We start from the raw sequence: 19599 nt of genomic DNA, 5'->3' as shown, positions 1-19599 counted from the left end.
TAACTTTTCACCAAGATATGAAAACTATTCATCAAATCCCTTTGTAGCTGAACTCCAAATTATTTTATTAGAATGGGCTCTTAGATGGGTGAGACTTACCATCATACAATTTTATTACTCGGGGATTTGCTGTAGCAGAGATGCAACCTCTAAGGTCAGGTAAGGATTGATCAAGAGCAGTATTCTGAATCTTTTTGGATGTAAAAGTTCTTAATACCAGTCAAGAATGAAGCGAAGTGTTTCTTAACTAGGCCATGGCAGATAAGGGTTTGTGCAGGAGTGACTTTTTTATTTTATTTTTTAATGATTCTTTAAAAAATAATTCTTTATTGTTGAAAGTATGTCCCCTCCTTTTCCCCCATTGAACCCCTCCAGCCTGCCCTCACCCCCATCCCCCCCCCCCCCCCCATCGCCCCATTGTCTGTGGCCATGGCCATGAGTATATGCATACAAGGTTCTTGGTTGATTACTTCCCACCTACCCACCCTCCCCCGCCTACCCTCCGAGGGGGTGTTTTTTAAATGGAAATATAAGATGTAATCTATGAAGACATTGGTATTTGAGTCACAGGGTAAGAATCATTGATTCTCCTTTTGATTTGGAAACAATTACCAGCAGGATGTCAGAAGCAGAATGCAACATAAATGTCAGAGTTGATAAGCGCACTTTGAATTTTAATAATTATCTTTTTTTTTTTTCATTTCCCTGATGAGTAATGATATTAAGCATCTTCTCATGGGCATATTAACCATTTATATATCCTCTTTGGTAAAATGTCTGTTGAAATCTTTTGCCTGTTTCTTAATTGAGTTATTTGTTACTGGACAGGGAACTGCCTCAGGCTGGCCTGTAGTGTGTGGGTTCTTCATGCAGGAAAGAGTTCACATTACATCATGCCCAGGTGATTTTGAGAGGGCATTTATTAAAGCTGGGGACAGAGAAACAAGGAAGGGCTAGGATAGAAGCCCTTCTCAAAAACATTATAGGAAAGTGAGCCAAGGCAGGGCTGCTGTCACCTCACTGGAGAATCAGAGAGAAGGGGGCCTGGGGGTCAGGTTCAGGGAGTTAGTCAAGGACAAGCTCCCGCTGCCATTGCTCCCTTGGTTGTGAGTCTTGTGGGGTCCCTTACAGTTTGGGAGATGTATGAATGTGGGAGAAGAGGAGGGAGAAGGGAGAGGCACTGGCGGCTCCCGAGAGGGAGAGTGTGTCAATAATTACCTTTTTGAATGAAGTTTAGAATATTTTGAAGCTACTCCATTTATTTCAAGCCACTCTTCAAATTTAGCACACTGTCCAGTACCCAGAAGGCAATTTTTCCTACCTACATATTTAAGTGCATTTTCTCCATTTCCATTTCTTTAAACATGTCCATGATACAGTTGTGTCTTTCAACATAATTATACACATACTTTGCAAATATATCTATAAATGGCTCATAGAATCTATAGGAAAGAAGAGAAAACCAACATTCTAAAATATTATCTTCTTAAAAGAATGAATATGTACACTGAAAAATCTGCATATGATATAGGTATCCAAATCTCTGAAAGTAAATTTTATTTAAGAGGAAGAAACTTGCATATTTTCCCATGAGAATTGAAAACAAAAACAAAAGATACATAAATAGTCTGATTGTCATGTAGAAAAGACAAAGAAAGAAAGATGGGATAATTTTCCCAAATAAAATCTTACTTAAAAACACAAGCAGAGCCCAGCTGTGGTGGGTCAGTGGTTGAGTGTTGACCTATGAACCAGGAGGTCACCGTTCAATTCCCAGGTTTCGGGTTCGATCCCCAGTGGGGCACATGCAGGAAGCAGCTGATCAATGATTCTCTCTTATCATTGATGTTTCTATCTCTCTTTCCCTTTCCTTTCCTCTCTGAAATCAATAAGAATATATTTAAAAACAAAACAAAACAAAAACAAAAAATACAAGCCAATAAAAGAGATGAAAGCCGAGTTGATCTGGTTGACTGGGGTGGGGGCTTGGGAGGTGAGGGAGGTGGAGAAGGTAAGCCTAAATTAACACTCCCCGCTCCACCCCACCACTCCACCAGGCTGTGTGGAAAGGGGATTATATAGCTCAATTTTTAAATCATTGCCTTAAGAAAAAAAAACACTACAAAATATTTCTCTTTCCAATATCATAGGTTCTGAGTGGATGATTGAACTGATAGTGATGGCTACTGGTCCAGTCTTTTGGGAGCAATGTTGTTATTGCGTCCTCTGCTGTTCCCGCTCCCTCCCTCCCTCCTGCATGCTGTTACTCTGTACCTTTTGCCTCCCAAACCCTGCTCATCCTTCAAGCCTCTGCTCAAAACATACCTCTCCTATAAAGTCTTTTCTGATCTTTCCAGTTGGATGTGGCCAATCCTTCCTCTGAGGTCCAATAGTTACACATAATTTATGTTTGCATTGCTTAATTAAACATTTGTTGTTGAATGCACAGGCATAGGGGATAGGTACTAGGAATATGGTGGTGAGTGAGACATGTAAGGTCCCTGCCCTTTAGAGAGCTTTTCTCGTGGCAGATGGCAGTGGCAGAGCAGACAATGAGAAAGTAAACACATAAATGACCTAAGTACAGATGATGATAACTGCCATGAAAGAAGAACACTGGATGATGTGATAAGAGTACTTGGACCTCTGGGTGCATCTGTGTATGGGGCTACATTAGGTGTGATGAAGGCCTGTGTGAGGGGCGGGCGCTGTAGGAAGAGAAGGAGCCTGATGGGGAGAGAGGAGGGGGAGAGCACATCTGGACTTGGGATGAGAAGTCCAAAGTCTGGGAACAGAGATCAGAAGACGAGGAACACAGGTACCAAGAGGCAGAGGAGTAAATGTTAGGTCTGATCAAATAATTGAATCGATGCCCCCTCCCCTGGGAACTGACCTTTAGGCCCCTTCACAATGGACATTCCACTTGCTTAGGCCACATTCCACTTGCTAAGACCATTATCTCTCCCCTCCAGAGTTTCCCAGAATCCAGCCCTGCACAGAGAATTCTCCGCCCAGAAAAAGCCCGCCTAGAGTCCTTTAAAAACCTCCGACCCCCCGTCTTCGGGGGATGGTGCTATTTTGGGGCTCAGCCCATCTGGTATTCAGATGACCTAATAAACTCATAATTCTTCACCCTTTTTGGCCTCGTGCATTCCTCCTTTGGTGACCTTAAAGAGTAGCAGCAGGGAACGAGGAAGACAAGCTTGGCACGACCGCGAATGAGAGCTCAGGTGCCCAGGGTCCTTCGGGGAAGCCCCTCCCCGTTGCCAGCTGTTCTAACGAGAGAGTCCACATTCAGAGTCACCTTTGTGTCCCCACGGGACCTAGCACGGGGGTTTGCCCATTGGAGGTGCTCAGTAATTATTAACCGAACAAGGGATAGAGGCCCAACTGATTCCTTCATGAAGACTTTTCTGATCTTAACCAAACATCCTCTTTCCTCTGGACCCAGCGAGAGCCTCTGCCCTACAGTGCACCCCAGCCGGAGTTTGTCTCCATCATGTCCTCAGTGTTCGCTGATGGAACTCGCGCTGCCTCGGGGATTTAAGGACTTGCTGAGGAGCCAGCACTTGAGCTTGGGAGGTCTATATTTCTTGGTTGTTGACTGTGCGTTCCTTTCTGTCCTCACGGCCTGGAAGCGGAACCGCAGCCTCAGCTGTGGTGCTGGCTCTCAAAGGCAAGAGAAAAGGCAGTGTCTCGGAACGCACCAGGCCGTGTGACCCAGCGGGGGCTCAGGGGGCCAGCTGCGGGGCAGGAAGCAGGTGGCGAGACCTTCTGATTTGTAGCATTGATCCATCTCTGTTGTGTAACGACTTTCAATGGGATCACAAAATTCCTGACTATGTGACCGTCAGCTCTGAAGACTCCGGCGCCATCAGCATGACCTCGGGTTGGTGCTGGGCATCCTTGACTGCCTGTTAGAAGGTTTTCTAGTCAGTTGCACTTCATTGCGGGCGCTCCATGACAGGAGACCTAGAGAACGTGCTGAAGGCTGTGAGGTGATCAGTGAAGATGATAACATGATCAGCAGCTGGGGCTGGTGACGCAGGCGAGAGAGAGCCCCCCTCTGCACTTACTCTTGGGGTCTCGACAGCAGACCAGCAAACTTGGTCTCCTGTGCCCTCTTCACTCATCTTTTGGGGAGTTGCAGGCAAGGCAGACACCTGAATATGCAGGGAGAGAAGCTATTTTCTTCCTTCATTCAAGGTTACTGAGGCTGTATTCACCCCCCACAAAAGCTGCTGGGCTGGGTGTGATGGGTGCAGCGGTGATAGCCTGGTTGATGGGGATCAGTGACTGTGTCTGATGAAACTGTTGCTCCTTTCTGGTCATGGCTCGTTACTTACTGTTCCCTTTGCCATTTTTGGCAATGTTGTAGAAGAACATCGGTACATCCTGATTTTTTCTGGTTTCCAGACGAATTATAGATGCTCTGAGAAATGCCACGGGGGTGGGGAGAAAGTACAGGAGGGCCTCGTGGCGATGCATGAGGGTTGGAGGGCAGCTGACGCCTTTCATAGTAGATACTAATAAGGTGAGGAATCCGGGGCCAGATATTCCAGTCTATGCATGCAGCAATACCGGCTTATATTTTTCTATGTTAAAACTGAGGAAGAGGTCCTGGCCAGTGTGGCTCAGTTGGTTGGACGTCGTCCCGTACACCAAGAGGTTTGATCCCCAATCAGGGCGCATGCCTGGGTTGTGGGCTCGATCCTAATAGGGGGTATGTAAGATCAACGTTTCTCTCTCAACAATGTTTTTTCCCCTCCTCCATTCCTCTCTCTCTAAAAACAATAAAAACATTAAAAAACAAGGACTCAGGAGGAGGATTCTGGAGTAAGGCCTTGAGCTCTGAAATGAGAAAGATCTGGCCTTGTATTCATTTCCTAGGGCTGCTGTAACAAATTACCACCAACAGTGGCTTAAAACAACACACATTTATTATCTCCCAGTTCTGGAGTCAGAAGTCTGCCACGGGCTGAAATCAAGGTGCTGGCAGGGCTGTGTTGCTTTCCGGAGGCCCTAGGGGAAACTCTGTTTCCTTGTCTTTTCAGCTTCTAGAGGCCGCCCACATTCCTTCACTTGGGGACCCCTTCCTTCATCTTCACGCCCCCAGTGCAGCATGCCTCTAATTTTCTGTGGCTAACATCTCTTTCTGTCTCTTCTTCTGCTTCCCTCTCCTACTTCTAAGCATCCCTGTGATTGCATTGGCTCACCTGGATAACCTAAAATAATCTCCTTATTTAAAGCCAATAGATTAACAATCTTACATCGATCTGCAATTTTAATTCTTCTTTGCCATGTAGGGTAACATAGTCATGGGTTTTGGGATTCGGATGGGGCATCTCTGAGGGGCCATTTGTATGCTTAATAACCTTCCTCTGGATTCCCACCCAGCACCTTCAGAGCTGTGTGGCCATGGGCAAGTCATTCATCTTATTAAAAACCTCACTTGATAATCCTATATAATACAAGGCTAATATGCAAATTGTCCCCCCAACCAGGAGTTCCACCCAGAGTTCGACAGGGAATTCGACCAGGGGGCAGAGCCGGCCAGCCAACTGCCGGTGGCCCCTCCCTGCATCCAGCCTGGCCCCGCTGGACCCCAACTGTGTACCAATTCGTGCATTGGGCCTCTAGTGGGGTAATAGTAGCACTTTTCTCGTTGGCTTTTGGTGAAGATTAAATGTGCTTATAAGTGTGCCCAGCACAGAGCAAACACTCAGTGAATGTTCACTGGTTTTATTTTAGAATTTCAATAAGCTTGCTCACCTTGGGTCTGCATTAGAGACCCCTCTTCTCATCTTCCACAGAAGCCTGTTCTCTGCCCAGGGCACAGCCCACATTGCAATGCCATTGTCTGTTTATGTGTCTCTTTCCTCTATTAAAGAGTTTCCTGAGTAGGAGAACTAGCTGCTATATCTTTGTAACCTCCTCATGCCTGGCACAGAAGAGGCTTCCCAGTAAATGACTGGGTTGAAGTGTGTTACCATTAATAGTGAAAAATGAGTCCTTTCCTAACCATTAGAAAAACAAAAGTTAATGGCCAAAGTTTTCTGAATTGCCTAATTTTCTCCCATAACATTTTCTTCAAACTTCAGGATGCCCTACCATTTGTCTTCTATAAAACCCTTTCAGATTAAACAAAATTATTATGGTTAAATGTATTAGTTGATGAAAATTATTAATTTTAGAAAATCACTATTAATAAGAACACTTAGAAAATAATGAGTCACTCAGCCACCACTGTCCAATGTTATTGGTCTGTTTCTTTACATATGTGCTTCAGAGATGAAGTAATACTGTGTTGGCAGCAGGGGATAGTCCATTTTAGTAAAAATCTCCCCCACCCCAGTGATGATGTGATTTTTGTGGGGTTTGTCAATTTATCCTTAGCTAGTGGGCATGAGCTATAATTAAATGAAGTATATTATTAGATGTATATGTAGGAGGAAAAACACGATCTAAATGTCGGGTGTAAAGATATGATCACTGCTGATTGGAGATGAAACAAGAGGCATTTAAAAGAAACAAGACTCTTTTTAAAATATATGTTTTTTAAAAAGTGATTTTTAGGGAGAGAGGAATGGAGAGGGAGAGAGAGAGAAACATTGTTTGGCAGCCTCCCTGAGCCCGAAACCGGGGCATGTGCCTGACCAGGAATCAGACTAATGACCTGTTGGTGCATGGGATGATGCTCAACCAACTGAGCCATACCAAGGCAGAAATGAGACCCTTCCATAGAGCTTGTAAGGTGAAGAGGAAAAAAGAGACCTGAGGCGAAATTAAAAAGTCCTAATTAACATGACAAGCTCAAATGATCTCAAAGGGAGTCCACAAATTCTGAGGCTCCATAACCAAGAGAAAGACTCCTTTGTTGGGCAAAATCCAGAAAAGATTGTCTTTAGGTGGTTGTGAGGATCCAAGGCACCGTGGCTTCAGTTAGAATTCAGCAGCACATTCATCCCTTCTTCAAGAATCTAGGAAATTAAGAGTGAGTAAAGCAAGTACATACCTTCAGTCGGCATTTACACTTCACTGTTAACACAGGCTTATGTGTGAGTCTCCCCCATTAGACCTTAAGGTTAGTGAGGGCACGTACTGAACTTCACTTTCTGTAGAGAGAGGGCCTAAAACTGTGACTGACATATAAGAACACTGAGTAAATATTTGTTGAGTAAAAGAGCTTGTTGAATTTAAGAGCCATTAGGGAGCAAAGAGATCTTACAGACCTACAGATCTAACCAATCTATCTGGACATTGGCATCACTTATAGAGTATATGGTGGGTGATTTTTAAAAATATAGACTTAAAAGACATGGAGGATACGCCCCTTACTTCTTCCAAGGAAGACACCCAAAATACCCCCTAATCAGACTGAATATTTCCCCCAAAGATTGGGAATAAGGCAAGGACTCTTGCCATTTCCATTCAACATAGAACTGGAAGGTCTATCAAGTGCAATAAGACAAGTAAAAGAAATAAAAGGCAAAAGAAGAAATATTACTCTCTCTATTCACCAATGCCATGATTGTCTTCAAAAGAAATCTATAAAAAAGTTCCCAGAACTAAGTGAATTTATCAAGGCTACAGAATACAAGATCAATATACAAAAAAAAAAAATCAAATCATATTTCTATGTACAAGTTATAAACAATTAAAATTTACATGTGTACATGTTTAATAGAATAGGAAAAGAAATACATAGTTATAAAACTAATAAAAATGTGTAGCATCTTTATGTTCAAAATTACAACACCCTGATGAAAGGAATCAAAGAAGACTTAGAGGTATTTATGGATGATAAATATTTCATGGATTATAAAACTGAACATTGTTAAGCTGCTAATTATCCTCAAATTGTTCTATAGATTCAATGCAACCACAATCATAATATCAATAGAAATTTTGTAGATATTGACAAAATATTCTAAAGTATATGCAGAAAGGCAAAGGAACTAGAATAACCAAGACAATTTTGGAAAAAATAAAATAAAGAGCAAAGTTAGGGAATATGCACCACTTGATCTCAAGACTCGTTAGAAGCCTACAGTAATCAAGACAGAGTGGTACTGACAAAAGGACAGGCACATAGATCACTGGAACGGAATAGTGAGTCTAGAAATAAATCCACACCAGTAGGGTCAACTGATTGCAAGATGATTAAATGGAGAAAAAATAGTCTTTTCAATAAAGGGCGTTGGAACAATTGGATATCGATAAGCAAAAAGATGAACCTTGATCTATACCTGGTTCCTTATGCAAAAATTAACTCAAAATGAATCAGAGACCTAAGTATAAATGTAAAACTATAAAACTCTTAAGAGAAATGATTTGTGAGATGGGATTAGGTAAAGAGATATAACACCATAAGGGTGACACATTAAAAATGTATGAATTAGATTTCATCAAAGTTTAAACTTTTGCTTTGTGAAAGACCATGGTAAAAGAATAAGAAGACATGGCATGTGTGGTCCGGCCAGCGTGATTCAGTGGTTGAGCATCAACCTATGAACCAGGAGTTCACTGTTCGATTCCTGGTCAGGGTGCATGCCCGGATTGCAGGCTCTATCCCCAGTGTAGGGGGCTTGCAGGGGGCAGCTGATCAATGATTCTTTCTCATTGTTGATGTTTCTACTCTCTGTCCATTCCTCTCTGAAATCAACAAAAATATATATTTTTTTAAAAAGACGGCGCATATTGGGAGAAAAATAGTTGCAAGTCACATAACTGACAAAGGATTTGTATTTAGCATACACAAAAGACACTTAAACTCATTAATAAGCAAACAAATGAACCAATTAAAGAATAGGAAACATTTTGAGAAGACATTTCAATGGATTTGAATAGGTGGCAAATAAACACATGAAAAGATGCTCAACATCATTAGTTAATAGGGAAATGCAAATTAAAACCATTAACCACTATTTAGTGTGACTAAAAACAAAACAACAAAAACCTAGAGGTGTCAAGTCCTGAAATGGATGCAGAACAGCTGGAATATTCCGATGTTGCTGCCAGGAATGCAATTTCAAAGCAGCTTGGCAGTTTGTTTACTTTTTATTATTTAGTTGTATTTTTTTTTTATTGAGGTATAATTGACGTATAACATTATATTAGTTTCAGGTGTACAACATAATGGCAGTTTCTTATATAGGTAAACACACACACCGTGGGATCCAGCCATCCCAGTCCCATATGTTTACCCAAGTGAAATGATAACACTATTCACACAAAATTACAGTAGCTCTATTCATAACTGCCCCCAAACGGAAATAACCTAAATTTCCTTCAACTGGTGAATGGATTAACAACCTGTGGTACATTCATGCAATGAAAAGGAATAAACCAATGATGCACTCAACAGCACAGATGAATCCTACTTGCATTATGCATTATTAAGTGAAAGAAGCCAGACTTGAAAGGCTACACACTGTACGATCCCATTGATAAGATCTTCTTGAAAAGGCAAAACTATGGAGGCAAAGAGGACATCAGTGGTTGCCAGGGTTAGGGTACAGGGGAGGGCTTGACTACAAGGGGCAGCAGCATTGTTGGGGCGTTGGCACTGTTTCGGGTCTTGGTGGTGGTTACACAAATACGCATTTATCAAAATTTGCAGAGCTGTTCCTTTAAAGAGAAAATGTTGTTGTACACACATGTATAAAGAGCCTTCCATGACCTTGTGTTCTTAGAATAAATTCCAAATTAAAATAGGTGCTATGTTCTTTATCCTGACTTGCAAAGCGACTCATGGGCTGGCCCTGCCATTCTCTGGCCACATCTCACTCTCCCCCTTGCCCGCTGTACTGATGACGCAGCACCAGTTTACTAGAAAAATCTAGCGATGGTTTGTGGTCGTGGAGCCAGGCTGCTGCTACTGGTGTCACACCATCGCAGACGAGGAGCTCACTGTGACCGCTGCTCCCAGTCCTTCAGGTTGCCTCCCCTCCCACCATGTGCCTTTTGCCTTCCACCTTGGGACTTGCCTCGTACTTCCCAGGCACCTGCTCACATGCAGCCCAGGAGTGCTGATGAGTTAACATTGACCAATGGGAGTAAGGAGCCCGCAACTAAACTTATCCTCTTCCTTCACACCAGTGCTCTTTCCCATCACCTCCCACAGATGTTTGGGGCTTCAGAAGAATGACATTGCTTCTCTGAAGACCAGAAGTCAGCACCTTTCTCTTGGGTCCTTCTTCAGCTGAGGCCTCCATACTGCTGTATATAAACCCGTGGCGCTTCCTGCAGACTCTGCGGACGAGGCGCTGTGTAACACACCTCCTTCCAGGTGCTCCACCTCTTTTCCTGGCTCACTCCTCTTTTCTCTCAGTTCTTCTTCCCTGGGGTTTCACTTCCTGATAAACTCTTAGCACCTAACCTTTTGCTCCGGCTCTACTTTCTAGGGAGTTTGGCTACCAACACCCACAAAGCTCCAACCACATTAGATTTCCTTGTGTTTCCAGAATAAACTGTGCCATTTCCCCTCCAAATTAGAGCCTTGCACAGGGTTTCCTCTGCCTGGCTCTTCCCTGGCTGTCCCAGCATGCATGCAAATTTTCGATGCAGCACTTACTAGTTATGCATCTTGCTCTCCATCTCCTGCCGCCCCCTCACGGAACTGGAAGCCTCACCAGAGCATGGATCGTGTCTGTCTTCTGAAGTGCTGCTCGTGTATCCTGAGAACCCAGAACAGTTTCAAGCACATAGGAAGCCCTCAGGAAAAATTTGTGGAGTGGGTGAATACATACATGCTATTGTTGGCCTTGCTACTCCAAAATTTATACACTCAGCCTCCTTGACAGAACCTTGAGGTTCAGTGCCCAAAGTTGGCCAAATGCTGTGGAGGGAGAGCTGTCCAGGTAAATCAGACCCGAGACTCTGACCACAAGCCTCAGGCCAGTTGTCTCGGTGTTCCCCATTTCTACTATCACGCAGTTAAGGAGGATGTTAAAAAGTAGGGTCCAATATTCAGGTATAAATCTCTGTGACCTCGAATTAGGCAAAGCTTTGTAGATACAACACCGAAAGTACAAACAGCGGAAGAACACATAGATAATTGGTGCTTCATTAAAATGGAAACGTTTGTTCTTCAAAAGATACCACCAAGAAAATGAAAAGACAGCCCACAGGAGGAAATATTTGCAAATTATATATCTGATAAGGGACTATACTCAGAATATTCAAAGAATCCTTATATCTGAATAATAAAAAGACCAATAAAAAGACAAATGACCCAGCTAAAACATGGACCAAGGATCTGAAAAGACATTTCTCTAAGAAGATAAACACATGAAAAGCTGATCAACATCCTTAGCCCCTAGGAAAATGCAAATAAAAACCACAATGAGATAGAACTTCACACTAGGATGGAATAACTTAAAAGAATAACAAGTGTGGAGGAACTGGAACCCTCACACACTGCTGGTGAGAATGCAAAAGGGTGCAGCTCCTTTGGAGAACAGCATGGCTATTTCTCAAGATGTTAAGCACAGAGTTACCCTGTGACCCAGCCATTCTACTCCTAGATAGACACTCAAGAGGAATAAAAAAATACTTCCACATAGAAACTTACACCTGAAGGTCCATACCATATTATTCACAATGGATATTATCCTATCTAATAAAGAGGGACTATGCTAATTGACCGTCACACCCTCACAAAGATGGTGACCACAGCCAATAAGGAGGGAATATGCTAATTGACTGTCACACCCTCAAAGATGGCGGCGCCCAGTCCCCTCAGCCATGCTGGGGCGGCAGGCGTGTGGCATGGCTGGGCCTGCCCCGAGGCATAGGCAAGCCTCGAATGGCAGCTGTCCAGCTGCCCAGGGCCGCCTGAGGATCAGGTAACCAGGGCCGGCTGAGGCTTGTGCTGCCGGCAGTGTCAGCAGCAGAGGTGTGATGGGGCGTCGCCTTCCCCTGATCGCCAGGTTGCCTCCCACCCCTGAGGGCTCCCAGACTGTGAGAGGGGGCAGGCCAGGCTGAGGGACCCCCCGCTCCAGTGCATGAATTTTCATGCACCAGACCTCTAGTTTGTTCATAAAAAGGAAGTACTGATGACATAGATGAACCATGAAAACATTATGCTAAGTTAAAGAAACCAGTCACAAGAGACTTCATATTGTATGAAGATTTCATTTAATGACATGTCCAGAATAGGCAATTCTAAGAGACATGGATCGTAGATTAGTGGATGCTAAGGGTTGAGGTTGGGAGAAAGACGGGGACGGGTGCTAACAGGTACAGCATTTCCTTTGGGGGTGATCAAATACAGTTCTAAAGTTGATTGTGGTGATAGTTGTACAAATCTGTGAATGTACTAAAACATTACATTGTATACTCTAAATGGATGAATTTTATGCTATATAAATTATATCTCAAGCTTTTTTAAAATATAAAAAGCAGAGATCATTGAAGCAAAATTAAAAATAAAGAAAATGGGTTTTGAAATCACTCAGAGACACCGCCACCTTCCCACCCCTGCCTCTGACCCACCAGGTTCTTCCTGCAGTGCTTGCAGGCAACCCCAGCCCCACACTGTCCAGACCAGCTGTCCAGCTACGGCTCTGGGGCCCCTCACGGCCCACAAACCTTTCTTAGCCCATAGAGCACTGAAACATTTAAAAAAATTAGTTCCTCATATCTTAAAATGAGAAGAGTTCACATTAAAGGTGGATTTCTGGCTTCTCTGAAAAAGAAAAACCAAAACCAAATGAAAAAAAACAAAACAAGAAATGCCCAACTTGGTGGCCGCACTGGACCTGCATTTCCCGTGTAGAAACATGAGCCTGTCCTCTTGAGGGCATGAAGCCCCTCCCTGTTGGCCCTGGACACCCAGCCTCAGTCACTTCTTCGTTACCGCCTCTGAATCCCTAGGGACATTTGAGTTGGCAGCACCTGCTCAGACCTTCCCTGGCCTCAAAACTTCCTTCTTCTGTATCCCATTGCCTCAGGCTCCGTTTGGTGATTGGCTAATCCCCAGTTTCCAACCCTGGCTGTACATCAGAATCTCCTGGGGCCCAAGGAAAAACATCCCAGGCCAGGCTGCACCCTTGACCGGTTAAGGTTAAATCAGAATCTCTGGAGGTGAGGCCCAGGCCTCGCATTAAAAAACAAAACAAAAAGCCAGCTCCCTAGGTGGTTGCAGTGTGTATGTATGGGATCCACACAAAAGGTTTAGTATCCAAGAGTGGTTTACTGGCCTCTTTGTTTTTCCAATATTGCCCGAAGGAGTAAACGGTTAGGAAATCGAAGGCAGAATTGAAGAGGAGGGTGAACCTTTTACTTGATTTTCAAATCAGAGTTGGCAGCTGTTTGGACTTACATGTAACTGTCATTTCTATTACTAGTCATATTAAACGATTTTGTAATCATCGTAGCAAACATGGACAGGTTTTGGTGACTTTACCGCTTTACATGGTGCCTTTTTGTTATTTTTAATCAGCAAACTTTTTTTAAAAAAAATGCTTTTATTGGTTTTTAGAGAGAGAGAGAGAGAGAGAGAGAGAGAGAGAGAGACATTGATGATAGAGAAACATAGATTGGCTGCCCAGCAAATTTTTAAATCAATGAATCTAAGTTGCTGCTGAGACCTGCTATGGGTTCTGGAAATGTCGCTGGGCTGACAAACACAAGAAGTTACAGTGGCTTTTCGACAGGTCATGAGTGGCCCACATAGCAAGAGAAAACATGTGCTGGCAGCCACTCAATCGATGTTGGTTGAATGAATTGGCATTTGCTTCTCGGTATCTCCAGTGGAGATGGAAGATTTGGTGACATCCTGGAGTGGACACCGGCCTCCTCCCGAGTTTTTGTTAAGCCGCCCCTAGACCCCTAGACGGCTCACAGAGCCTCTGACTAGAGAAAACACGGGTTCGGCCAGAGCAGCCCCCTGGCACTTGTGAGCATGTCCTTCCCAGGCCCCCCTGGAACCTCACTGCAACCAGCAGGGACTACAGCCACCTCCCTCTTCCCCTCCCCCCCCCCTCCCCGCGCCCCCATTGAAGCCTAGAAGAAGGTGCTGTGGGTTGAATCTGACCTCCCCACGACCACGTGACACCCCTTGGAAAGTGCCGGTGCAGCCAGCCAGAAACCTGGGCGGTGGGCTAGGACAGGGGGTGCACCCTGGCGGCTGCACCGGGGCAAGGTGGGGGGGGGGGGGCACCGACTGCACCTGCAAACCCCGTAATTCAGCTTGGCTTCCCTGTCCCTTGCGGGAGGCTACCTGCGGGGGCCGCAGTGGGGAGGAGGAGGGAGGCTGGGGAGGGGGCGCGGCAGGCGTCCGTGCTGTCCAGGGGGGGCGGGCGGAGGGAAGGCGCTGCCGCTGCCGACGCCTCTGCCGCCGCCTCGCCCGCGGCGACACAGACGCCAGGAGCAGCCAAGGCGGTGAGTCGCAGCGCCTGCCCTCCGCTTCTCCGGAGCCGGAGCGGGGTCAGAGGTGCAGCCCGGGCGGGCAGGCGGGGGGCGGTGGCGCCGGGAGCGGCCGCGGCGGGGACGGGCGCACTAGGGGCGCAGCGGGCGCGCGGGTGGGCACGAAGAGCGCGCGGTCCTGGGGACCTGTCCCCGCAGCCCTGCCCTGATTCAGTTCGCCCAGTCAACGCCTCTGAGGGAAAAGAAAACAAAACCCAAGACCCTGAAGGCGGGTGGCGGAAAGGGAGAGAGCAACTTTGGCGAGGGACGCGCAGAGGCGCGCGGGGCGGGCTGGATGGGGGCGCGCTGGCTCGGAAGGGGGCGTTGGTGCGCCTGGTGGCCGGGGGACCTCTGGAGCATCCCTCCCGGACGGGGGGTTGGGGTCGAGGTCCAGGACGCTCCCTGCTTCCCGGACCTTCTTCGTTGTCGGCCCTGAGCCGCCACAGAAGGCGTGTGCGAGGGGCGGAGGCCGGGGAAGGGGACCTGGGGAGGGAGCGCGAGGTGCGAGTTGGACGCAGAGGAGGCAGTGGTCTGCTTTGGACTCCGGACCTGAACGATTTGCGTCTCGTGCCCTCGGGGCCTCGGGAAGGGGTGTGCTGGGGAGAAGTGTTTGAGTAGTTTTCAGTGCATACCGATTTATTTTTAGCTTCAGAGAAGCAGGATGTGCAAAGGGGGTTGTATGGGCCGGGAGGGGCAGGAGGTCTCCCTGCCCGCAGGAAATACACAAGTTTCTCGCTGCAGATGCTCGCTCTGACTTCCCTGGCGGAGAAAGAGAGCCATGGGGGCGGCCTGAAGATCTCCCTCCAGGAACACGTTCTTCCTGCGTGTCTGTCCGAGGCTGCAGGCCAGGCGGGCCAAGGGTGTTCCCCGCCGGCCTCGAAGGCGGGCACACATTGTTCATGGGGCAGCAGTGTGGAGCACAGGGGCAGGGCCGCCAGGGTCTTGCTGAGGAAACCACACCAGCTTGCTCCGGGTTTTCCCGGTTCTGTCTGATTTGAAAAGAACAGACTTAAAGCGCTATAGTGCCAAGAGCAGGGTTCTCTCATGGGGTTCCTCACAGAAGGAAGCCTGTGTTTTAGGATCAAAGGCAGGGTGCAGGGATTGCAGAGGAGAAGGGGGTGTGGTCTGAAGGCGGGGAGTATGGGTGTAGGGGGGGACACCATGGGGAGCTAAATGCAGACTTGGGGAAGGGCTTCTTCAGGAAGCTGAAACCCACATGTTCAGGTACCCATGACAGACCCCTGGAAGTTGCCTGGAGCCTCCTTCAGTTAAGCCACTCAGGGTCCAGTCCTACATACGCTTAGGTGTGTGCCAGGAGAGCGGGCTGGGAGGAGGGGAGTGCAGCCGGACTGCTGGATTTGAGCTGGGACGCGAATAGCTCCCAGCCGGTGGGCTCCCTACCTCACCTTTCTGTTTCCCGGTCTGTGGCCTGAGGCTGCTATCTCAGGCTTGTCGTAAAGATAACATGAGTGAATGCACAAAGGACTTCTCACAGTGCTTTGTCATTGTTAAGTGCTGCACACGTGTCAGCTCTTTTTTTTGTTTGTTGTTGTCACCAATTTGGTTCGTGACCTCATGACCTCTTGCCTGAATTGCTCCAACTGCTTTCACGCTGGGCTCCTTGCCTGTTCTCTAAGCTGCAACCAGAACACTTGTTTTGAAAATAAAAACCTAAGCCTGCCATTCTGCTTAACGTCCTTCAGGGGTTTTCTGTGGCTTTCAGGAGAGTGTTCAGACTCCCTGGGATTTCATGGCCCCACCCTGTCTCCTCACCAGCCTCCTCTCCCAAGCCTCCCCGAGGTCGCCTCGGCCCAAGCTACTGAGTCTCAGCACCTGCCATCCTCCCACCCTTCCTTCCTTGTGTGGTCAGCTCCTATGCATTCTTCCTACTCCACTCCGTGGACACTGCCTCCCCGCAAAGCTCTCGGCACCCCTCCCCCAGCTGCCCCTGCTTCATGCTGGCACGTCACCCTACACGTGCCTCTCACATCATCATCGAGTATCAGTCTTTCCCATCTAAGTGCCTTGAGAGATGGCTTGTGAATGTCGGTAAATGTTTGTTGAATGAATAAACGAACACCAGTCAGGCAGATTTCAGTTCTTTTCCCTAAAGGCAGAAACAAACATGGAGAATAACAGAGGGGAGGACTAAGCCAATCTTTCCATCCGCTATTCCACAATAAAAACTGGGCCATATTAAGGAGTCCAAGATTGGTCAAAAGGCATGTGACATGCTATCTTGGAACCATTTCAGAGGTGTTTTTTTTTTGAAGTGTAAGGGGTCAGACTAACAATGGGGAAATGCAGTGATCAGAGCTCTTTCCTTCGCTCACAAAGAGGTCAGACATCTCAGATTTGGTGGTGGGGGATGAGGGTCCAGGTCTGTGAGGGGAGCTGGTTCGGTGGATTTGGTCTGGAGGCAGAGGTGAAGGTCACCACGTGCGTGGGCTTTGTGCTCTTCCTTCGGCTGTGGCTTCCCCCGGAGTGTGGCCTTCGGCTTGCCCTGGCATTGGTGTAAGGAGAACAGGAGCTCCCCCGTCCTCAGAGTCCTCTGTTAGTTTCCGGGCAGTTCAGCGTGTTCTGCGTGGGCACCTCTGACGGAGGCAGCATTTCCTAGAGCTCCGTGACTGGGCGCCCAGGAGCCCTACAGGGGGAGATAAGCCGGTGCCCAGTGCTATGGGAAAGCCTCCGAGTCTGGGTCAAGGCTCCAGGGCAGGGAGTTATATCCACCTGGTAGAGCAAACATGCATTTTACATGTTTAAAGGGCTGCAAACAAATCAAAACACGAAGGGGACCATGTGATAGAGACCATGTGTCAAATCCTGCCTATGTAGTTCTTTCTAGAAAAACTGCCATCTGCCGTCCTGGTGCTGAGACAATTGGTTTCATTTTGCATGTCATCTTGGATGGATTGGCAGTGGCTGCCTGGAGAGCTGGGTTGAATTGTGAATCCAAGACTCAGTAGGAAGGAGCGCTGTGGTCCATTAGTGATGTCTGTCAGGGTGTGGGTTAAGGAAGTGGTGGCAGATAAGCTTTGTCCTCACCATCTCTATCTCTGTCACCATGATAGAGAGTATCCGTGAAGGTCCAATCCCAGGACAGAGCAGGTGAGTTGAAAGTGATCCCAAGAAGAAGCCAGGAAATTTCTCCCACAACAATAAACTATCACCACAATTGCCATTAGTAGCTTCCATTCATCAGGTGTGCAATATGTATGTACATGAGGATCTCATTTAATCTTTATGATATTTTTTTTAGGATATGTTTATTTTAATTAGGACTCAGTTCTGTTGCAACTGTCAAACTATGTCAAGTAAAAAAAAGAAACATTATTTTGGCTCTGATCACTCCTTAGTTCAGCCATACCTGACGTATGGCTGACTCCAGGACTCGGGCATCATCACCAGGACTTGATTTCTCTCCCACAGTTCTCAGTTGGCTTTCTGCAGTTGTGACCATGTTTAGGTCCCCTTTTATTTTAGGATGGCCGTAAGAGCTCCAGGCCTTACATGGTCTGGGTTTTAAATCCAGCCAGAAAGAGGGAGCCTCTATGCTGGTATTGCTCACAGTGACTGGCTGTGGCCACTGGGTTTGCTTGGGTCCCAGGCCTGTTACTGTGGCTGGGGTTGCACGCGTTACTGAGGTGTGGGCTTGGTCACAGGTCTCCTGAGCTGTCATCAGGAGAAGGGCTAGTGGATTTTGGATTGCAAAGCAGCAGACCTCCACCATAGTACTGTTGCATCCCCACTTCACAGATGAGGGAAGCAGGTTTAGGGGCACGCATTAGCTTGCCCAGGGACACAGGGCTAGCAAACAGTGGGGTTCTGATCGGAAACCCACAGTGTATGTACTTAGTAGAATTATTTGTGAGCAGAAGAATTTAAAGTGAGCTTTGCATGAAGCTCTATTCGTTTATTTCTCAAAATATAGCAGACGAACTTCAAGAAATGTTAAGTACTGACTGGCTGGATGATATGAGAAAAAAAAAGAAGCAGATGCAGACTTCTTTGGCTGGGTTGTTACTTGTTCAGTCGATATTTTTGAGCAGTTTCTACATGCTCAATATCATGTTCAGCTCTGGGGATATAGGATGAATAAGAACTGGTCCCTATCTTTAAGGAATTTATATTCCAGCGTGAAAGTGCAAGACACAATTAGGGGATGGGTTGACTGGAATGAGGGCAATGTGGGGGACGTACAGGGGCAGAACCCTCTCAGTGGGGACAATGACCTTCTAGTTTGTTTACTGACGGATCCCCAGTGCAGTGCTCTGTGCGAGAGTCAAGCAATACATAGTTCTCAAATACGTTATTTGTTTTTACTGTGATTAAATACACACAACATACATTTTCCATTTCAATCATACCAGTTAGCTATGGCATTAAGTGCAGTAAGTACATTCACATTTTTGTGCGGTTATCACCATCCATCTCCAGAATGTCTTCATCTTTCCGAACTGAAACTCCATCCCCATTAGGCAAAACCATCCATCTCCCGTGCCTCCCAGCCTGGCAACCACCGTCCATTCTATTCCGTTCCTATGAATTTGCCTAGTCTAGGTACATTACATAAGTGAAATCACACAAGATTTGTCCTCTTGTGACTGGCTTATTCCATGCATGTCTTCAAGGTTCACTCATATCCCAGCCTATGGCAGAATTTCCTTCCTTTGTAAAGCTGAATAACATTCCACTGCCTGTATATACCCTATTTCTTTTTCTTTTCTTTTTAAAAAAATATTTTATTGATTTTTTTACAGAGAGGAAGGGGAGAGGGATAGAGAGTTAGAAACATCGATAAGAGAGAAACATCGATCAGCTGCCTCCTGCATACCCCCACTGGGGATGTGCCTGCAACCAAGGTACATGCCCTTGACTGTAATCGAACCTGGGACCCTTCAGTCCCCAGGCCAGTGCTCTATCCACTGAGCCAAACCGGTCAGGGCTACCCTATTTCTTTTTTTATGCATTCGTCTGTCCATGGGCACATGAGTTGCTCCCACCTTTAGACTATTGAGAACATGGATGTACAAGTATAAGTTTGAGTCTCTGCTTTCAATTCTTTTGGGAACATATCCAGAAGAAGAATTGTTATAGCATATGCTTCATTTTTTGAGGAACTGCCACACTGTTTTCTGTTGCTGCTGCACCATTTTACATACCCACCAGCAAAAGACAAGGATTCAA

This window comes from Eptesicus fuscus, chromosome 19 (assembly GCF_027574615.1).
Source record: "Eptesicus fuscus isolate TK198812 chromosome 19, DD_ASM_mEF_20220401, whole genome shotgun sequence".
Classification (NCBI taxonomy): domain Eukaryota; kingdom Metazoa; phylum Chordata; class Mammalia; order Chiroptera; family Vespertilionidae; genus Eptesicus; species Eptesicus fuscus.
The sequence above is the reverse complement of the archived record's forward strand: the minus strand, read 5'-3'. Positions refer to the sequence as shown.